The sequence below is a fragment of the Aulonocara stuartgranti genome (assembly GCF_965226115.1).
Source record: "Aulonocara stuartgranti genome assembly, chromosome: 23".
Classification (NCBI taxonomy): Eukaryota; Metazoa; Chordata; class Actinopteri; order Cichliformes; family Cichlidae; genus Aulonocara; species Aulonocara stuartgranti.
The window spans coordinates 41,429,570-41,438,268 of record NC_138958.1 but is presented as its reverse complement, the minus strand read 5'-3'; the positions used below and the strand labels follow the sequence as shown (position 1 = coordinate 41,438,268).

The window sequence follows — 8,699 nt, the reverse complement described above, 5'->3', positions numbered from 1 at the left end:
GCTAAAAGGTGGCTCTGCAAGCTACTCACTCATGTACAGTGCTTAGTTTTTCAGAGTACTCTATAGATTCCCATGAAAACACTCTTTTCCACATGACTGTGTGTCAGATAAAAGAGATATGATCTGTGAAGAGGATTCTGAGAAGAGAAAACATCTGGGGACCTGTCCCGAAAAGTTCATTTTGTTCATCTGGACGTAGAGTTTTCAGTAGCAGGAACGCTCTGTCACTCATCCGAGTTCGACTTCAGACTTCTTCTGTCTCAGCTCAGTGCAGGTTTCCCCAACCTTTGCTTGAATTTAGACTTTACATGTTGTCCAGTTTCAGCAAGGGAACTGAAAAGTGTGCTGAGGATAAATGATCAATTAGGCAGATGTAAATGAACAACAGCTGCAGGCTGGTGGCTCTGACATCACACCTGATGGACACCTAGAAGGCTAGATTCAATTGTTTTGGAGTTTCTGAAGACCGTCTATGACTCTGGGGTGACATCAATCATCTTTTATGGTGTGTTCTGCTGGGACAGCTGGGGCTTCCCTCTTTCCCCTGCTGGGATGGGCACGCACATGTCGCTGAGATGTGTGGTCTCAGGTAACTGGTACTGCTGGAGGCTGCAGGTGACATAGTCATACTATACCAGTGTAATAACTGAAATAACACAAATAGAAATGAATAAATAAACAGATAACATAGTCACCTGAACAAGAGGAGCCTATAGAGATTCTAAGTAGCTGATCTTGCAAAAGCAAAATGTGTTCTGCACCACAATGCATTCAGGTCACAATTCTGATTGCAAAAGCTGGCAGATAGGACAGGATATTAAAAATAAAACAAAAACCCACCTCCCACCACATGCAGGTCATCCTAGCAGCACTGAGCAGCTCCTACAGTGACACGCTGCTGCAACAACAGTGTGCGAGGAGAAATTTCAGATATCTTTCCAGCTGCTGTCAGACTCTACAATAGAGTCTTAGTGCCCACTTTAAAATTAGGTGTATACAACATCAGGGGAATAACAACACGTGATATATTACACCGTGCCATTATTTACTTAAGGCCTGAGCATTTCAAAGGTTACTGTGTCTGATGTGGGCCTGTCTGATCATTACTGTGTTTTCTTTGAAAGTAAAATCTCAGCCCACACAAATATATCAACAACAGTGATCACAAAACGGTGTATAACTGAACACAGTAGTGCAATTTTTAACCAGGTCTTCCCATTAACACCTGACCTGTCCAAAGGTTCAGTCAATGAGCTCGTCAATAGCTTCAATGCTAACATGTTAAATGTAATGGACACTATTGCTCCCATTAAGGTGAAGGTTATCTCTGGAAGGAAAAAGTCTCCATGGAGAAACTCCACACTGGTGAAAAAAGAAAAAAGAGAGTGTAGGAAAGCTGAGCGCAGATGGAGAAAAACAAACCTCCAGGTTCATTATGACATTTATAAAGAGAAACTTCACAATTATAATTTACAACTGAGGAATGCAAGGAGGTCCTACTTCTCTGACATCATCACTAAAAACAGCCATAATGCTCGGGTCTTATTTTCTACAGTTGACAGGCTAACAAACCCTCCTGTGTCAGTGGCAGCTGAACTTCATTCGACCATGGCCTGCAATGACTTTGCCAAATTCTTCACTGAAAAAATCCAAAAAATTAGACAAGCAATTGGTACATCAACAGCAGATCCAGGATATGTACTGTGTCCACCAAAAAACTGTTTAAACACCATGAAACAGTTTCAACCTATTAACAGCAAAGACCTGGAGGACATCTTAGGTAAACTGAACTCCTCCTCCTGCTGTTTAGATGTCCTGCCAACAAGTTTTTTCAAAAAGGTCTCAAAGACTTTAGAGTCAGACCTGTTACAGATCGTCAACTTTTCTTTATTATCAGGTGTGTTTCCAGAATCACTAAAAACTGCTGTAATCAAACCTATACTGAAAAAGGACAATCTTGACAAGACACAAATGAACAACTACAGGCCGATCTCAAATCTCCCGTTTTTAAGTAAGATCATTGAAAAAGCAGTTTCTCAACAGCTCAGTTACTTCTTAAAACAGAATAATTGCTACGATGCCTTCCAGTCAAGTTTTAGACAGAACCACAGCACTGAAACCGCTCTGACCAAAGTGTTTAATGACATATGTCTGAATACAGACAGTGGAAAAATGTCAGTCCTAGTTTTACTGGATCTCAGTGCAGCATTTGATACAGTTGACCACAACATATTACTCAAACGACTGGAGAACTGGACAGGTCTTTCAGGAACTGTACTAAACTGGTTCAAAACATACGTAGAAAACAGGAAATACTTTGTATCAATAGGTAACTTCACATCTGAGCAGACAAGTATCACATGTGGAGTTCCCCAAGGTTCCATCTTGGGACCCCTTCTGTTTAACATTTACATGCTCCCACTGGCACAGATTATAAACAACAACAAAATAAACTATCCCAGCTATGCAGATGACACACAAATATATATCACAATGTCACCAGGAGACCGAGGCCCTGTACAGGCTCTTGGTAAATGCATTGAGGAAATCAATGACTGGTTGTGCCACAATTTTCTCCAGCTAAACAAAAACAAAACTGAGGTAATAGTCTTTGGCGCCAAAGAAAAACGATTACAGGTCACCAGAGAACTTCAATCTATACATCTAAAAACCACAAACCAGGCGAGAAATTTGGGTGTAGTGATGGATGCAGACCTAAACTTAGAAAAACACATTAAGACAATAACAAAGTCAGCTTACTATCACCTCAAGAATATATCAAGGATAAAAGATCTGATGTCTCAACAGGACCTGGAAAAACTAGTCCATGCATTCATCTTTAGTAGGCTTGATTACTGTAACAGCATCTTTACAGGTCTACCTAAAAAAATCAGTCAGACAACTACAGCTCATTCAGAACTCTGCTGCTCGAGTCCTCACTAAGACCAAAAAAGTGGACCACATCAGTCCAGCTCTGAGGTCCTTACACTGGCTGCCTGTCCGTCAGAGGATAGACTTTAAAGTTCTGATGCTGGCCTATAAAGCTCTGAATGGTTTAGGACCAAAATACATCAATGACCTCCTGACCCAGTATGAACCATCCAGATCCCTCAGGTCATCTGGATCCGGTCTTTTATCAGTTCCCAGAGTCAGAACCAGACACGGAGAAGCTGCATTCAGCTTTTATGCTCCTTATATCTGGAACAAACTCCCAGAAAGCCTCAGATCAGCTGAAACACTCAGTTTATTTAAATCCAGGTTGAAGACTCACCTGTTCTCAGCTGCATTTGAATAAAGCACCAAATCCACACTTTAAGCTTAAATTTCAAAACTTACATTTAACTACTGATTTTATCTACTGTTCTGATTTTATCTGTTTTGATTTTATATACTGTTTTGTTTGTTTGTTAATTAGTTAGTTAGTTTATTTGCTTGTTTTAATCAATTTTAAATCATGCTTTTTATTTGTTCTTGTTTCTAATGTCTCTGTAAAGCACTTTGAATCACCTTGTTGTTGAATTGTGCTATACAAATAAACTTGCCTTGCCTTAACAAAAACTAAGCCAAAAGGCAGTTTCTGCACTTTTTTCACAAATGTCAATATTTTTTTATTTACTTATTTTTAAAACATGTGGTTTATTGAATTGAAAAAAAAAATAGCTGCAATTGTTGTAACGCGAGCTATGAGAGACTACCTGCATCTGCACCTGTTGTCACTGGTCCTCACATCATGTTTGCAGCATGTTCTGAACCACAAACAGAGCAGTGCTAACTGGTGGGCTGGTGATGTAGACACTGATGCTAGTTAATTTAAGGTGGGGCTGCTGAAATGTTTAAAAGCTGAAGCCCCCAAAGTTTTACTTGTCTGTGACACAAATGAGCTCCAACCTGCTCAGGTAGAATTTACTAACAGCTGAGCTGCACTAGACCTGGTCTCTGCTCATCTTGACTCCTCGTTTGGTAAGAACTTTTTATTTGTATATTTAAAATCTTTTATAGACAACAGGCTTATTTTGAATAACTCGATCTCCTGCCACACTTATACTCACATTCACTAACCAGATATGGGCTTTAAAACATGCATCATCTGGGTTCTGTGACCATGAATATCGTGAATAAGAAATGTGCATGCACAGGCAGAGGCCTATCTTTTTTTATTTATGTTCAAATAATGTTCAATTTTAATTCCCCTTTAGAGCATTTCATTTACTGAAGACATCTTCACCACCTGCTGTTCCAGACGACTGACTCGTGCCTGAACTCCTGCAGGTTAATCAACCAACCACTGATCAGTAAAGCAAAAAATACGGTAAGTGTCCTCATTTGGAAAAGTTTGCTTAAAAGTTTCATAACTTTCTAATATAATAATTACATTTAACAAGAATGTTGTCATGACTGAGTGCAATGACCGTTTCCCTCTGTAAGGTTCAATGTGTGGATGCAAGTAGAGAAGTTGCCTTTAGATACACCTCATGAACTCATCAACTGAGAGTTAACAAATCATCAAATTTATTTAAATTACTTAATTTGTTGTTCATTTTCACTTGTTTACCATATCTACCATATGTAAGTAAATGATTAAAATTGCCTGTTTTAAAAATATCCAGTAATACTCTAAAAAACGTACACAATATTATTGTTCAACATGTCCTCCAGTGCCTCTGATAAGTTTCAAAATATTTACTGAAGAAAAAAATGACTGGTTTAGATGTTGAATTTTTTGAAGCTGTTATATTGATTTTGATTTTCTTTATTTTATCATTTAATGATTTAAAAGACTACATTAAAGTAACGACAGCTGTTTTTGGTTATTTTTAAATGATGGTTGGCGTTTACTAGATGACCCTCAAGCACCAGGAATTCCTTGCTTACGGCCACACATTGAACCGTAAATGGCGACGTAGACGCGCAAATTATTTTCTAGAGTAGATAGCGAGCCAAAATTAATATTTCAACTGAGGGGTGCTTTGCAGACATATTTTCAGGCACTTTCCAATAACCTGCAGTCTTTACGGTGAGGACACACAAACATTAACCCGACTGGAACATAACTGTATGAAAATATATCACCTGTATTTATGTTCGCTTCGTAGTTACACTGTTTAAAACAAAATATTAAACCAAACTGCGGTAATTACCTGTCCAGCAGAGAGCTCAGGTAAATTCTTTCTGTCTGCTTTGCTTTATCAGAGATCGTCTGTCTTTTCCTTCCGACTTGTCTCTCCGCGCTTTCTGCTCAAGTCAGCCCCCTCCTCTGCCGCGCATGCCCGACGGGGTCTGCGCAGCGCGTGCACCACAGGTGTGGAGAAGTACTGCTTAGTGTTGCAGTTTCAAAATAAAAGCTGCCAAAAAGCGAAACATGCTGCCTTCAATGTTTCAAACCATGTTCCAGGGTTTTTAGTTCACCATGTATAATGTTAAAACAAGAAAATAAAAGACAGATCTGAACGTTTGAAAATGTTTTGGAAAAACTCCATAAAGAATAGATGAAAAACACTGAAATTATCCTTTTATTTATGTTGATCCATTAAGTTGGTTCATTTTTTTGTTACATAAGTTGTTTTTAAAGTTAAACTTGTGTGGGTTTCTATATAAGTCAATAAAAAAAACAACAAGCCATTAAAAATGAAAAGTAAACTCTGCCAAAGAAACTGAGAGGTTCTGGAAGCGTGGAGTTCAGTTTGCAAATTTATCTAATGCAAAAAACATCTATGAATAAAACTTTGTTGGCCAGCAGCTTTTCAAAAAGACAAAAAAGAGAAAAGATGGTCATAAAAAGAAGCTATTATCTGGGGGGAAATAATCATTTGATCCCCTGCTGAGTTTGTAAGTTTGATTATTTAATATAAGTGAACAGTCTCTAATTTTTTTAAGTATTTTCATTTTGATGTAATGAGACAGAATATCAACCAAAATTGAATAAAAAATATATTTGCTAAAATAAATGAATTGATTTATATGTCACTGAGTGAAGTAAGTATTTGATCTCAAACACAACTTAGTACTTGGTGGAGAAACCCTTATTGCCCAGCACTGCGGTAATATGTTTCTTGTAGTTGGTCACTGGGTTTGCTCACATCTCAGGAGGGATTTTTTTCCACTCCTCCTTCCACAAACTCTCTAAATTCTTTAGATTTCTTTGCTGCTGTTTGGTAACTTTAAGCTTCAGCTCCCTCCACAGATTTTCTTCAGGACTGAGGTTTGGAGACTGCCTTAGCCCCACTCCATGTCCTTGTGCTTCTTCTTTAGCCACACCTAAAGTATGCATTAGTGGTATGTTTTAGGCCATTGTCATGCTGGAAGACCCATCGATGACACATCTTCAGTCTTCTGCCTGAGAGAAAGTGGTTCTTGTCCAAGATTTTGCAGTACATGGCTCCATCTACTGGCCGCCTCAATGTGGCGAGGCGCCCCACAGTATAATGTTTCCACTTCTGTGCTTGACAGTGGGGATGGTGTTCTGTGGGTTACACTCAGCATTTCTCTTCCTCCAAACACAGTGGGCTCAGTTCATGCCACAGAGTTTTTGATTTCAAATGACCACAGCATTTCCCCCCAAACCTTCTCTCAATCATTTAGATGTTTACTGGCAAACTTAAGACTGGCCTGTAGTTTTGGGCTGATCCAACACCTTTCTCATGATTATCCTCACCCCATGAGCCAAGATATTACATGGAGCAAGATAAGAGGTCTTTGGTCTTGACCATGACTTTTCTTGTCCCTGAGGTCCCTTGCCCGAGTAGACCTCAGTAACTAATCCTTTTACACTTCTTCAATCTTGCCCATGGTGGTGGAGATGGAGTTGGAATGGAAGAACTTGGTACTGTGGACAGGTGTGCTTTATACACATAATAAACTGAGATTGGGAGTATCTGTAATGGACTGATTGATTGACTGTAATCCAGTCTGTGGGAACCAGAACTCTTGTTGGGTTGTCGAGGATCAAAAACTTACTTCACTCAATTATATGCAAATCAGTGAAAAGAAATCATGTATTGTGTTTTTTTTCTGTTGGTGTTCATGTCTCTCTCCAGTAAAATAAAACATCCACAAAAAAATAGAGACTGTTCATTTCTTCATAAGGGAACAAATTTACAAATTCAGCAGGGGATCAAATACTTACTTCTGCCACTACAGTGATGACGCTTTTGTTGCATTAAATTCTTGATCTGGAAAATGTTCCTGTTTTTCTCTCTCCAGGAAACAATGAGGATCATGTTTACCTGTTTGCTGCTTGTGCTGCCCTTTGTTACTGGACTCTCAAAACCAGCTAATCTTCAACCCAACCGAATTGAGAAGCGACTGAATGAAACAAATTATGAAAAGTTTAGACGACAGCATGTAGATGCCAAGATGAGCGTGAAAAAATGTGATACAGAAATGAAAAAAAAGAAAATATATGCTGATCGAAACAAATGTAAGGATGTTAACACATTCATCCTCAGTGATTACAAACAGGTCAAAGCCATTTGTAACGGTCAAGGAAGATATGATCAGACGAATGGCACGACAAAGAGTGTAGCAAAGTTTCGCATTGTTAGATGTGACCTAAAGAACAATGCAGCCAGGAAACCCAAGTGTCAGTATAAAGGCACACTTCTCACTAACAGAATAGTTGTGGTCAAATGTGAAGGAAAGTTACCTGTGCACTATTGTGGTGATGAAATGACCTTTGAATCCAATAATGCAACTATAGGAAAAATCCCCATGCGATCTACTTCTGTACCCACAAATTTACATTTCTGAGATAACAAAAGAGCAACATTTATCATCAGCTCTAACTAAACGTCGCTGGAAACGTCTTCTTCATTATAAGTTTTTATTTGAGTCTGTCTTAGCAATAAGTATATACATTTTTTAACATGTGATCAACCTGTATTTCTTCACATGTTACATGAAATAACATAAAACTATTATTTCCTTCTGATGAGGGAATTTTATATTCATCCCACCAATACCGACATATTAATTGTACTGACTGTAGGATGCTGTGTAGAAATAATCTCTTAGATCCAGCTTGCTTCTAATAAAATTTTTTTTATCTGATCACAGAATAAGCATATAATAAAAGTCACTTTTTGGTGTTTGTTGGTTTTTATATATTTATTTTTTAACATTTGGAGCATCACCAGTTACAAGACTCACAAGCTGACAAGTTCTTATTCAGCGCCCTGTCTCTTGTTTCTTTTGTTTTTAATGTCATCCAATTTTTTTGTTTTCATTTTGGCATGCGATTCATTTCTAAGACTTTTCTAAATGTCTAAAAGACAAAAGTGTAAACGTCGTTGCCATAACGGAGGGGGCTTGAGCATTTGCCCCTTTCCTCTTGGACGTCCCAAGAGCCCTGTTCTTGAGGCATTACTATTTTTTAATCTGTGTACATGTGCTGTCTGTGCCCCTCAACAATAACATTTAACTAATAACCCCAATTTTGCTAAATAAAAGGATCTGGCTTCCACTAGTCACATGATGCCCATTAACTAATTCTCGACTTTGACGGCAGAGGGCATTGGTTACGAGATCACAAAGAACATGCACATTTTTTGCCGCCTGGGTGGTGCGGAGCTGTAAGCGAAACACACAAAGTAATTGGGAGATGCAGACTGGTGCAACAAAAACCAGTAAGTAGGTGTAGAGCGTACACTGTAGTCTATAGCAGCGGTCCCCAACCCCCGGGCCACGGACCGGTACCAGGCCTT

The 8,699-nt window shown here is 38.7% G+C and overlaps 1 long non-coding RNA gene across 1 annotated transcript; it reads right to left on the bottom strand.

Annotated features, from left to right (window-relative positions):
- Positions 1 to 321: 321 nt before the first annotated feature.
- On the bottom strand, positions 322 to 5,240 carry LOC309700775. The gene is made up of 3 exons (XR_014274747.1): positions 5,139 to 5,240; positions 841 to 898; positions 322 to 646 (listed from the first exon to the last, which is right to left on the bottom strand). It is a non-coding gene; the product is annotated as an uncharacterized lncRNA (long non-coding RNA).
- Positions 5,241 to 8,699: the final 3,459 nt, after the last annotated feature.